Source organism: Mus musculus, chromosome 19, assembly GCF_000001635.26.
Source record: "Mus musculus strain C57BL/6J chromosome 19, GRCm38.p6 C57BL/6J".
NCBI classification, from domain to species: Eukaryota; Metazoa; Chordata; class Mammalia; order Rodentia; family Muridae; genus Mus; species Mus musculus.
In genome coordinates, this window is record NC_000085.6 from 45538342 (window position 1) to 45551031 (window position 12690).

Consider the following 12690-nt stretch of genomic DNA (forward strand, 5'->3'; position numbering starts at 1 on the left):
GACAGAGGCAGGTGGATCTCTGAGTCTGAGTCAGCCTGGGCTATATAGTCACAAAAGCAAAACTATAATTAATAATAACAATAAAGTCCCCAGGCATGTGCCCGTGGCAGAGAAAGATGTAGGTTAAGGCTCTATGAGGAGCCCATCCCAACACAGCCAGGCTAACAGCACCAAGAACTGGGAGGTGGACTCCCCTTACTACAAGAAAGACTTTGCCGGTTCGAGGTACCGCGAGGAATGGGCAGGCCTGGGACACGAGGCACAGAGATTGCAGAAGCTCTTCAGCTCCAGAGGACGGGCTAGCCTCTGTTGGAAAGCCGCCCAAGCTCTGCCCTGTGTGTGCAGGTGGTCAGGCTGGAGCTAGGACAGACCATGAACAGAAAGCAGGGCTGCCCTGGTCTGATACCAAAGACAGGCCTAGGCAGAAGGCTAGAGAGCTGGCCTCAGAGATAGGGCTGCTGAGGTGCAGGGATGGTTGTACCTCTACCACCCAATCCAGTCTAAGTTCTAGAATCTTCTACCTTTCCTCTCTCGCCAGGGGTGTGGCCCCTGGAACCCCTCTTCTCTGGTGACCCTCAGTTCCCAGCAGGGCCCTTCTCAGGGTGAAGAGGAGGCTCCAGCTTGAGGGAAGAGCTACCTAGCGGTAAGTATGCGCAACATTACATATGTATATTGGAGAGTAAATAACCCCAAAAAGTGCCTTGTAAATAGACTCCGAGTTTATCCTTTATTAATGAGGCACCGAGTGCCCCGCTGTTTTAGAGCAGCGAGACTTTCATAATATCAAAACCTAAATTACACTTGCGTCTCTCATCCCAGGGACGAGCAGGGATGAGCAGAGCTCTGGCGGCTGGGGCTCTGCTTACAGAGTGAGTAAGCAGAGTCCCTCCCTCTCCTGGGACTGATGGGACCTTCTGGCTGGAGAGAGGACAGGAGTACATGTGTACACATGTGCACATGCATACACACACACACACACACACACACACACACACACACACACACACCAGGCTCCAGAGAGCTCCACTGTCAGACCTCAGGGTGCAAAGAGCAGAATGTGTGGCCCTTGTGCCCTAGTTAGACTTTGCAGGCCCAGGCTCTGAAAGTTGAGAGACAGGATTGGGCCCAAGACACTTAACGCTTGGGGACTACACCACTCCCCATCGTCAGATAGGGCTTATCCAGATGGTGACACCCTGTCCTCACAAGCAGGTTTTCTGTGGTCATGGATCAGGGGCGCTGCGGGTTGGGCACAAGGTGTTTATAAGAACAATACAGTAGATGACAAGAATAATTAGGGCTGCTATAGCTGTGGTTCTCAACCTGTAGGTCGTGACCCCTCTGGGCTCACATGACCTTTTGATAGGGGTTGTATATCATAGACCCTGCATCTCAGACATTCACATTACAGTTCATTACAGTTAGGAAGTAGCAACGAGAATAATTTTAAGTTTGGGGGTCACCACAACATGAGGAACTGTATTAAAGGGTCACAGCATTAGGAAGATCAAGAACCGCTGTGCTATGGGAATGGCACCAGTACCTTCTGCACTGTCTTCAGAGCCCCAGTGCCTCCTGGCTTTTGGGTCAAGACCAAGCCAGGGAGTGACATCAGCCATTCACAGCATGCTTTCAGCACCCATCCTGAGTACTGTGGGCAGGGAACCTGGGTCCCCTGGCTCACCCTATTCCCAGGGCCCCTGCGGTGTATCTGTCCTATCCCAGGACAGGACAGGGAGGCCAAGGTGAGCAGTGGGCAGACAGGCAGGCTGGTGCCACATGCAGGGTTTACAAGCTGCCCGGCCAGCCTGCTGGTGCTCTGGTGGGCGTCATGTCGAATCTGTCCCATTATATGGACAGTTGAGTTTAATAGTCATTGTGTGATCACTCCAAGCCCAGCAAACATGGCGGGGCAACACCCCCTCCACGCGAGCCGCCCGCTCCCCAGCCACACGGCCCATCCGTACAGTAAATTAAAAATATGAATCACTTCTCCCCACTGCCTCCCCAAACGCTTGTCTTGTCAGCCTCTATGTTGCCTTCATTTGTATTACCTTAATTTAATGTTAATTATGGTCTTCATTTACAAGGAACAAGCCAGCCCCGCTCTGCCAAGGGACCTTCCCCCTCCCCCTCTGCCCAGGAGGGAGAGGCCTAGGGAGAAAGGGAATTTGGGGGGGGGGCTGCAGAAGAAATAAGGAGGGGAGTCAGAGAGAGGATATGAGATGAGATCTGGGCCATCAGGGCCTGGTGGCCTTTCTGGGAGGGACTTGGGGGACCCCCACCTCCCCATATGCCCTGTCCTCAATCATTTATCCATTCTATAGCTACTTACTGAACACCTAATATGTGCCAGGCAACGAGAGACCAGCGAGATGGGGGAGGTGTCTGCTTAATAAGGGCTAATGGGGTCCCCTCTGCCACCCTGAGGCGAAGGAAGGAGAAAGCAGCATCAGGAAGACAGCCATAGCCCTTCCGGGAGTGGGCTGGCACCTGGCCCACCCAGAGGGCACAGAACACAATGGCTCCTCTTTCCTCCAAGCTCCTCTGCTGGACCAGTACCATCCTTTCACCAATCAGCCTTGTCCTTCTTCCAAGAGGGAAGTTCTTTTGGCAGTCTTGACTGAGTCTTTCTTGCTACAGATCAGTCTAGGCTAAAAGCCTGAGCAGGGCCAGGAGTGGAAAGGTGACTCTTGGGCTGGTTCTGGGAGGTGTGGAGGAAGGAGCCCATTGTCCTGCCAACCACTACCAGGCTGTCCTGTCCTGTGGCCTCTCCCCAAGTCCTTGGGTCTAAGAATCCCAGGGGGCCTGATTGTGACATTTTGGTAACTGCTGGTGGCCACCTGCAGGTCAGTAGAGCCCGTGGGGGTGTCAGGCAAGTCCACAAAGGGAGCTGGCAGAAGCCACCTGCGTGCCCCCACCCCCAAGGCTGCGAAAAAAGATCTGCAGCTGGGAACATCTGCTTGACGAGGCCCTTTCTGCACAGGCTGTTACATAGCCATCTCTCAGGAGTTCTGGTCCACATACATACAGAGAGATGCATGTGCCCCCCCCCCCACACACACACAGGGTTCATTGCCCCCCCACAAGTTTCATGTGTTAATGTGTATATGCACGAACGCGTGTCCAGCAGGCCCATGTGCGTGTGCCCCCCTCCCGCTGTCAGCAGTGCTGATGACATTGGCAGAGGAAAGTGATGACAAATGCCGGTTATCAGCGAACGAGGCCGATGACAAATGGGCGGGCGCCCGAGCAGCCCCATTACGCTGTAATAACAGAAGATGGATGGCCTGGCGCCCCCCCCCCCCGCCCCACCCCCACCCACCCGCGCCGGTAACGGGAGCCGATCCGACTCCGCCCGCCGGGGAGGGAGCCGCGCTGCGGCCGCCCGCTGCCAATCCCGGCCGACGGAGACGCCCGAGCCGGGAGCGGGGAGACCACGCGGCCGCCCGCGGCGGAGGAACAAAGCAGCGCGCTCAGCGGGCGCAGGGGGCGCACGGGGCGTCCCGCCTGCCAGGACACGCAGCTGTGCACACACATGGCCTGCACACGCGCCAGCCGCCTGTGTCCTTGCACGGTGCACCTGCGGCTCTTGTCCAGGCACAACCCCAACCTCGCAGGGCCAGGCACACACACGTCCTTTACTGCCTCATGGATCTGGGTACATAGCTATCAGCATAAACTCAAGCTTAGAGCCACACGTACCCACGCCCCTCGGATTCGTGCACATTCCTGCAGAGACGGTTTACAAGCTAGGAGTGGTGGTGCGCACCTCTATTACTAGCACTAAAGAAACTGAGGCAGGAGGGTGGAGAGTTCCAGGCAACCTATGCTTTAGCCAGACCCAATTGAAACAAACAAGCAAAACAGGAAAGAGTCTGGGATGTCATTTAGTTGGTCTAGTATGTGCTTTCCTGGCAAGCCTGAAGCCCTGGGTTTGAACTCTAAAACTGCATAAACTAGGATGCTGGCACAGGTCTGTAATCCTTGCACTTGGGAAGTAAAGGAGCAAGGTCAGAGGTTCAAGGTCACCCTCAGCTACTTATCAAGTTCAAAGTCAGCCAGAGATACAGAAGAGACCCCATCTTAAAAGGGGGATGGAAGAGAACACACTTAGATTGCAGTGTGCGTGTGTTCCTTGTATGACTGCACACACACGGTACCGACATCTGGACGCGTACAGCAGAGATGTGTGTGCCTGTACACAGGCCTGGCAGGCTGCTCAGTATACAGGAGTCCAAACCTGAACACACAGGCAGAAGATGTCCGCAGCCGCATCAACAAATATTAACTGAGCCCCCGCCATGCAGGTGTCAGCTGGCACTGGCAGAGCTCTGATGATGAATAGGGCACCATCCCGTCATCTAAAACGCTAGGCTTGCTGGAGGGGCCAGACAAATGGCTATGAGTGAACGTGAGAGTGATTTGTGCTTTGACCCAATGCGTCGTTTATTATGTGGAAAATCAAGAGCCTTCCTGGAGGAGACGGCCGAAGGAGGGAATTTTCTAGAGGAATTGAGTTCCAAGCAAGAGATATAGCAGCAGAGGCATGTAGGGAGAAGCAGGGTTAGGGGGTGGGGCTTGGAGTCCAGGTGAGTGGTACCAGCGACAAGAGGAAGGTTTTCCCAGGTTCTGTAGCAGGGGGCTCAGGAGGACTGAGAGAGAGTACAGCATCATGTCACTGGATGGAAGGCAAGCAGGGCTCACTTCACGGACACCCTGTGCAATCCCAAGAAGCTCGAGCCTGCTATGTTAGTTCTGCTATCTCCATCACGAAACTCCTTATAACTTTTAAACAGGGTATCCTATGTTTTGATGGACCTTGAATATTAAGCAGCTAAACCTGGAGCTGGGACCCCTGAGGTTTTCAGGATGAGGTGGCACAGAGGTTTGGAGAGCAGTAAGTGGTGCCTGTGGCTTAGAAAAGGGAAAAGGCTGGAGGTGGAATAAGGGATGGGTGGACATTTAGGACCACTGCCTCCTGTGTCGATGCCTTTGCCACTCCCTTTACATAGCTGTCCTTCGGACTCCTCGGTGTGGCCCCTGCTCCTCCAGCACAGGGCATCCATCCATGTGCTCTTGGTCCACTGAATGAATCTGTAAATGCCTTGATAGATGTTCCCACAGGAGTCCACCTGTGACACAGAGACTGTCTGGCACCCTCAGGCACGAGGCCACTCCCACTGCCCTGCACGTCCAAGGCAGTTCTGTGGGTTTAACAGGTTTAATCTAGATGCAGAATGTTCTTGTCTCTGTGTCTTTGGGTATCTTCTTTGGAGTCAGAGCTGACAACAGTTAAGGGGGAGCCAGCAGGGGAAGGACCAGGACCCTGGGGTGGAGGAGTGGGGAGATTATGGTTTAAAGCATTGAGTCAGATGGCAGGCCTCAGAATCTCCCTCTGCTGCGTCCTCAGTGAGAGCCCTTCAAGGTGTCCCCACACAGGCAGGAGACAGAAAAGCCCACATTGGCACCTAGGCTCTGCCTTTGCCTGCTGTTTGAGAGGCAGGAACTCGAGGCAGGTCTGGATTGTTTACATCCACCCAGGGCTCTAAAATAAAGTGGGAGCTGGGCATCTCAAACAGGGTCGAAGAAGTTGGCAGATTTAAGAAAAGGAGGCACTGGTCCATTCCCCAGATAATGCAGACATGAGTTCAGATGCCCAGCCACCCCAGTTCTCATGCAAACAGGAAACCCCCACCCCCACCCCCACCCCCACTCCCACCCCGGGCAAAGTGTCTGGAAAACAGAAGCAAACACTGACATCCTGGGAGCTGGTGAGGAAAGGAGCGAGAGGACATAGAGAACTGGCCGAAGAAAAGAGACAGGGAGAAGTGGGGCCAGCTGACTACCGCACAGCCTTCCTCCCAAGGCTCCTTCTGGCGTGCCTGGAGCAATTTCAAATGCCTTTACTTTCTCAGAAACTGACTTCCTCCTAGGACCCACACAAGTGGCCCTCCCCTTGGGGTTTCTGCAGTGTGTTCAGGTCTCACCCCACCCCCATTTCAGCTGGCTTAACCACCAGACCTGTCAAGGTCTTGGCCTTGGGGAGCCTCCCACCCTTGCAAGGAGGCTTCAGTAATGACACCAAGTGGAGGATGGGAAGGGGGCAGAAGGGATGGGCCTCGGCTCTCTCTCACTTCACTTTTTCTGTAGCGTTATTGACCCGTCATTAGTTATCCGTCCAAGGTCGCCAGGTCTGGCCCAGCCATAAATCACCGCCGCTGGGGGGGGGGGGGGGGCGGGGGCGGGGGGGGGGGAGAAGTTGGGGGACTAGAGGAGCGAAGGAGTCAGTGCTGAACGCGGCCCGGAAGGGTAGCAGCAGACGTCCCTCAGGCTCATAGGGACCCGCCCCAGCCCTTGTGACCGTCCTTCTCGGCTCCCTCCCAACCCCGGGCTGCCCAGCGTGCCTGTCCCTCGGCCACTCTCTCCTGTCTCCGTCCATCTCTTTCACCGCTGAAGTGTGTTTAGATGGCTGCGCCAAGAAAAGGGTAACCAGATTGTCCTCGGTCATCTCCCTCATAGCTCTTCCAGGTTATAGCTTCCATCAACAAGAACAGAAATCCTGAAGGGGAAACTGAGGCACGGAGTCCTGACCCGAGATGAGTCTGAGAAGAAGTCTCACCCGATTCTCTCCTCGGTCACTTCAGTCCCTCCCTACTCCAGACGGATGCTGCAAGGGTCTCTCCGCCCTCAGAAGGGAGTGGATCTGCGTCTGCACCGGGCGGGACCTGCACTCGAGGAGCCGGACCCTTTCCCTAGCGCCCGGGTCCTAGAGGAGCGTGGCTTGGCCCTCCTCTCAAGAGCTCGCCCGGCTTAGCAGCGGACCTCTTCGCCGGTCCTCGCGCACCCTCTGCCGGCGCCTCTCAGGAAACGCGCTCGCTGTCCCCGCCCTGGATATTCCCGTCCCGTAGGACAGACGGAGGGCAGCCGGGAGCTCTGCATGCCCCTGCTTTTGGAACACTCCTTGCACCAAGATTCCAGAAAATTCCTTTGTCTATTCAAAACTGGAGGAGCGAGGACAAGAGAGCTGAACTTGAGGCAGGCCAGGCTCGGAGCATATGGGTCAGTCATCCATCACCTGCCACCTCCCTAGAGACCTTGGCAGGCCAGGTAGGTCTCTTCTGGTAAGGAGGGCCAGGGGGGTCCTGAGACACCAGAGCCTTGATTCTCTAAAGCAGTGGAGTAGGGCTTCAAGTCTTTAACCTATGGGGTGGGAAGCTGGGGTGTTCCCATAGGGAGGAGGGACAGTCCCAGGGTTCAAGGTTCTCTTTCTGGAACGGCCTTCTGAGAGTCCCCATTATACTGCTTGAGAGCACACAGCTCAGGGTTGATTCCTTCCCAACTTGGTGTTTGACTGGCCAGCAGGGAGGGTGGGCTGACCAAATTCAGATTCCCTGATCAAACTGAACTAAAAGTATTCCAAACAATGTCAAGAAGGTCAAAGGGATGAGACAGGATCCATCAGAGGCCCCGAGGAGCTGGGAGTTAGGAGAAGACGTGTCAGTGTCGCAGGGCAGGACTCCGAGGGCCCTGTCTAGGTGGAGCAGGCATATATTGGTTTGTCCGTGTGTGTGCTCCACTCTGGCAGGCCTCAGGAGGTGGCATTGCCTTTACTCCTTCTTTCATGATGGTGTACACAACTGGCCATTCTCTCTCAGAGCAGGAAACTCACGAATCAAAGCCCAGGTTTGAGCCAGACTGGTGGGGTAGCCTGTAAGACTCCACCTTCAGGAGGCTGTGTTGAATTCTCATTTCACAGGCAGCTGGGGCTACCATAGTGAAACCCAGTCTCAAAGCCAAACTGAACCCTGGTTTCAGGGCAGTCAGCGTCAACTCTCTCTGCAGATTTGAGGGACGAGAGGAAAGGAGGGGAGACAAAAGGCTCAGTGAGATCTGTGCGGAGCGGAACAAGGGAATCAGCTGGGCGGAATCACGGAGACCTGAGTGACATTCATCTCTGACACATGTTGCATGACTTGGGACAATAAAAAGAACCTCTCTGGGACATGTGTGTCTGTCTGTGTACAGGCATGTACGAGCACAGATGCCTGCAGTGGCAGCGGCTTTGGATCCCTGGGAACCAGGGTTTTAGGCAGTCGTGTGCTGCCTGGTGTGGGCACTGGGAATTGAACTCAGGGACCGGGACCTGATAGAGCAATACATGCTCTTGACCCCTGAACCATCTTTCTAGCCCAGGACTCAGGCTTTCCATCTGTAAAATGGAGCTGGGCGGTGGTGGTGCCCTTAATCCCAGCACTTGGGAGGCAGAGGCAGGCGGATTTCTGAGTTCAAGGCCAGCCTGGTCTACAAAGTGAGCAGAGGCTACACAGAGAAACCCTGTCTCAAAAAAACAAAAACAAAACAAAATCTAGCTGGAGACTGCATATCCACATGTAGGGCTGAGCTAAGTAGGGCTTGGTAAAACTGCTGAAATAAACCAGGTGTGTGGCACAGGTAGCTCAGGGCCCTTCCCCAAGTCTCCTTTTATAGCTTGCTCAGTATTAACTGGTCTTTCCAGCTTTCTAACAAGTCCCATGGGACCCCAAACTTCTTTTTTCTTGGTATCCATGTCCCATGAATAAATTTTTGAAATGCCATTTTGGGAAGGAGAGACACGCTTTTTTTGGGAAGGGTGCCACACAATCAGACCACTCTGCTTGCTCATGTCTGTGTGCTGGAAGTTTCTGCAGAAGCTGTCTGCACGGGTATAACTCTTGGTTAGTGCTCACAGCGACTCCATCCAGGTTCCAGGCTCCACAGATGCACACGCCACACACTGAAGTGCTTACAAGGATCTGATTCCATGATCAGCCGCAGAAGAGACGGAAGAGTCTGGAAACTGGGAGCAATTATTGCCCTGGGAAATCTGGAGGGCAGGGAGCTGTGTGAGTGGAGTCTCCACACCTCCCCCAGCTTCACCATTACAGGAGCTTCCTAAGGCTCCCCTAGGCTTTGTGCATCTCCTCTAACTGCTACACAGTACACGTTCACACTCTTGGCCCTTTCCAACAGCCGTGGTGCAGGGCAGAAACTCAGGTCAGGTTGCCTGAGCTCGCTACTTAGGGCCCCACAGGCTGGATTGAGAGTCCTGGTTATCCTGGGATCCCAGTAGGGCTCTAAAGAAAAAGTCCTCGCATGCCCACGTTTGTGGCTGGCAGCATCCGTTCCTGATGGCTGTGGGGACTGTTTCTTGCATCAGCACCACTGCTCCTTGAGGCCCCCAGAGTTCCTGCTCATGCTTCAGATCTCTCGTCCACCGCCCTTCCACCTGCCACCAACCAGAGGCAGCTCTCCTTTTAAGGGGCTTGTATGGTTAGATAATGTCCCCTTTGCTATGTAATACAATATAACCCCAGGGGCTAGAGAGACAGCTCAGCAGTTAAGAGCACTGGTTTCTCTTCCAGGGGATCCAGGTTCAGTTCCCAACACCCACATGGCAGCTCACAAATGTACATAAAAATAAAATCATTTAAACACACACACACAAGCCGGGCGTGGGGGCGCACGCCTTTAACCCCAGCACTTGGGAGACAGAGGCAGGTGGATTTCTGAGTTTGAGGCCAGTCTGGTCTACAAAGTGAGTTCCAGGACAGCCAGGGCTATACAGAGAAACCCTGTCTCGAAAAACCAAAAATCAAAACACACACACACACACACACACACACAGAGAGAGAGAGAGAGAGAGAGAGAGAGAGAGAGAGAGCTCACACCCTAGAGCAGAATGCTCTGCCCACTCTCTAAAGGCCAGGTCCCTAGGGACCATGCTCACCACTCCCAGCCTCTCAGGTATACACATCCTTCTGTCCCTAGTTCCAGACCTCCCAATCTATGTGGAGCACTGGACCAATCACTGTTCATGTCTGATCATCAGTTTCTGCATAAAATTGGCAGGCCTTGTGCCTAACAGAACAGGATGTGAGCAGCAGAGGGGACTGTGCTCCTTTAGACTGGAGCCTCCACCCAGGGAGGTGCAGGATGGGGGACCTCCTAGTGAGACTCCACCCACAGCCCAGCCCAGCCCAGCCCAGCACAGCCCAGCACAGCACAGCCCAGCCCAGCATAGCCCAGCCCAGCACAGCCCAGCACAGCCCAGCCCAGCATAGCCCAGCCCAGCATAGCCCAGCCCAGCATAGCCCAGCCCAGCCCAGCATAGCCCAGCCCAGCCCAGCATAGCCCAGCCCAGCCCAGCCCAGTCCAGCCCAGCCCAGCCCAGTCCAGCCCAGCCCAGCCCAGCCCAGCCCAGTCCAGTCCAGCCCAGTCCAGTCCAGCCCAGTCTAGCCCAGCACAGCCCTGCACAAGTGTCCGTGTGTTGTTTCCAGACATCCTGATAACTGTACTGAGAGAGAGTGGTCAGAGACCCATGGTACCCACAGGAACCCTCGGACCTGGCAAGGTGGCTCATCTCTAGCTGAGGGAGTGCAGTGGGACAAGGATCAGAGGGTGACCAACTCTGTTTCAGTCTCACCTCCTCAGCTTACCCTGTCTGCCCGTGTGGCTCAGCCTCCGGGTCTCTAGCAGCCTTCCTGTCCTTCTAACCCAGCCCTGGCTAGCCACTTGTAGTTAATGTCAGCTTCCTGAGGCCTGTGAGTTCCTATCAGTCTTGGGAGCCCCCTCCTCCCCAAGGAACACAACCCCATCTTTCTCCCAGGCTCCCTCCTGCTCTCCCCAAGGGCCAATTTTAGTGCAGTACACAAGCTTCGCTTTGGGGGTCATCTCCCAACCAAGGCAGAGGGGCTGGAAGAAGACCATCCTGACTCCATCCAAGCGCGGGAGCTGGGTAAGAGGTGGGGAAATGAATATTAATTTATCATGATTAGGCAAATCCGGCAGGGAGAGCCGATTCAGGCGGAGGAGGCTAAAAAGATGAATTTCAGCAATAAAATTAAATAAGGACGGACGGGCGGCCCCTCCTCCCTCCCGCTTTGCTGATCTCTCTCTTTCTTACAATTTATGAGGCCAATTATGAAGATGGGGTTGGAAGTTCCTGGAACTTCACTAAATGCAAACGGCGGTCCCTGCTGTTCCCATCAAATTAATTAACCGCGCGCTATTGATGGCCGCTCAAGGCTGACGCAAGCGGTCCGCCCTGCGGTCTCCACCATGGACACAGGGACCCAGAGCTCCGAGTCCAGTCAGGACTCCCCTACCTTTCTAGTCCCTGACCAGCACAACCAGGGTCCCCTGACAAGCCCACACACCTGCCTGAGCCCCTGGTGACATGGGGACTGTACCCAGAGGCTAGCTAGAGACACTGGTACTCACACCACAGCTACAGGGCCCAGAAATGTGTGGTAGGCACACAAACAAGGGACACCGGGTGCATACCCAGGGAACCTGCACTCATACAGTGATGGCTGGGTCGCAGCTCCTGGAGCAGGCAAGGAAGGGCACTGTCTGAGGTGACAGGCTTATCCTGTCAGGGCCAGGCCTGGGTCTAGCAGGTTCTACACAGAGACTCCACAGCCATTGGAGAAGAGATAGTTTATCAGTTCAGGCCCATCTTCTGGTGGCTTTCTCGGGGTCCTTTCAAGCAGCTCATCGTCCCCGGGGGCATCTCCTTGTCTTGGGGCCCAGGGCCTTCCTCAGGGAGGCTCTTCCACGGGGATCAGAGCTGAGGAGGAAGGATGTCGCAGATGAGACCTGGTCCAAAGTCTCAGACTACTTTTCTCTTGGGGCCTTAGCTAGGAGCCTCTCTCTCCAGTTCCAGAGCTTGGGTTCCAGAGCTTGGAAGCAGGGCTGCCCAGGGACTCGGAGATTCTGGGAAAATGGCTGGCTGGTTCTGACTGGAGGGCAGAGTGGACACAGAATCACACCGGTGCCAACTCTAGGCTTAGGCAGCTGCTTTCTGTTTGCAGCCTGGAACCACAGCTGTAGCTTCTCCCCAGCTTCCTCTCAGAAAACAGGAATATGTCCCTCCCCTGCCGTGAAGAGGGGAAGGCCACAGCTTCCAAGTTGTTCCCCTTGGTGCTGGCAAGAGGGGTCCCATTCCTACCAAAGGGCCAGAAATCCCATGATTCTGGAGAAGCTGGGCACAACAGACCCTGCCCACCCTGGCATGCCCCCTCTGGCTGTGGGCTGTGGATGTCTGTTATATGCTTGTGCCTGCTCTGTTCTGGCAGCCAGACTCCCAGTACAAGCTTGGTTCATAGTAAGGTTATGGCCACGACACACATTGTCACCCCAGGCCCTGGATAAACACAAGGGCTGGAAGGGCTGGGTCATAGCCACCCAAAGAGCACTTGTGTGCTAGGCACAAAGTGTCAAAGAGCAGCTGAAGAGAGACCCACAGCAGCCCAAAAGGGGGCTGGGGTCTCCCTTTCCCACAGTGACAAGTCATAGGTCTGACTTGTGGCAGGGCCCACTCACCCATGTAGAGTGAGAGACACATATGGTACTAGTACTCCCCTGTTGTAGGAAAATAATTGTAGAATCGGAGGCTTAAAAGAACCAGACATGGGCTAGAGAGATGGCTCAGTGGTTAAGAGCACTGACTGCTCTTCCACCAGTACTAAGTTCAATTCCTAGCAACCACATGGTGACTCACAACCATCTGTAATGGGATCTGATGCCCTCTTCTGGTGTGTCTGAAGACAGCTATAGTGCACTCATAAAATAAATAAATCAATCTTTTAAAAAAAAAAAAAAGAACCAGAAGCTAAAGTGGGCAGTGATGGCGCACACCTTTAATTC

At 54.7% G+C, this 12690-nt stretch overlaps 2 long non-coding RNA genes across 2 annotated transcripts; one reads left to right on the plus strand and one right to left on the minus strand.

The window, feature by feature from the left end:
- Positions 1-4424: 4424 nt before the first annotated feature.
- On the minus strand, positions 4425-6692 carry Gm41856. The gene is made up of 2 exons (XR_001782646.2): positions 6623-6692; positions 4425-5329 (listed from the first exon to the last, which is right to left on the minus strand). It is a non-coding gene; the product is annotated as a predicted gene, 41856 (long non-coding RNA).
- Positions 5320-8005, plus strand: Gm19639. Its single transcript, XR_386758.2, has 2 exons — positions 5320-7110; positions 7760-8005. It is a non-coding gene; the product is annotated as a predicted gene, 19639 (long non-coding RNA).
- Positions 8006-12690: the final 4685 nt, after the last annotated feature.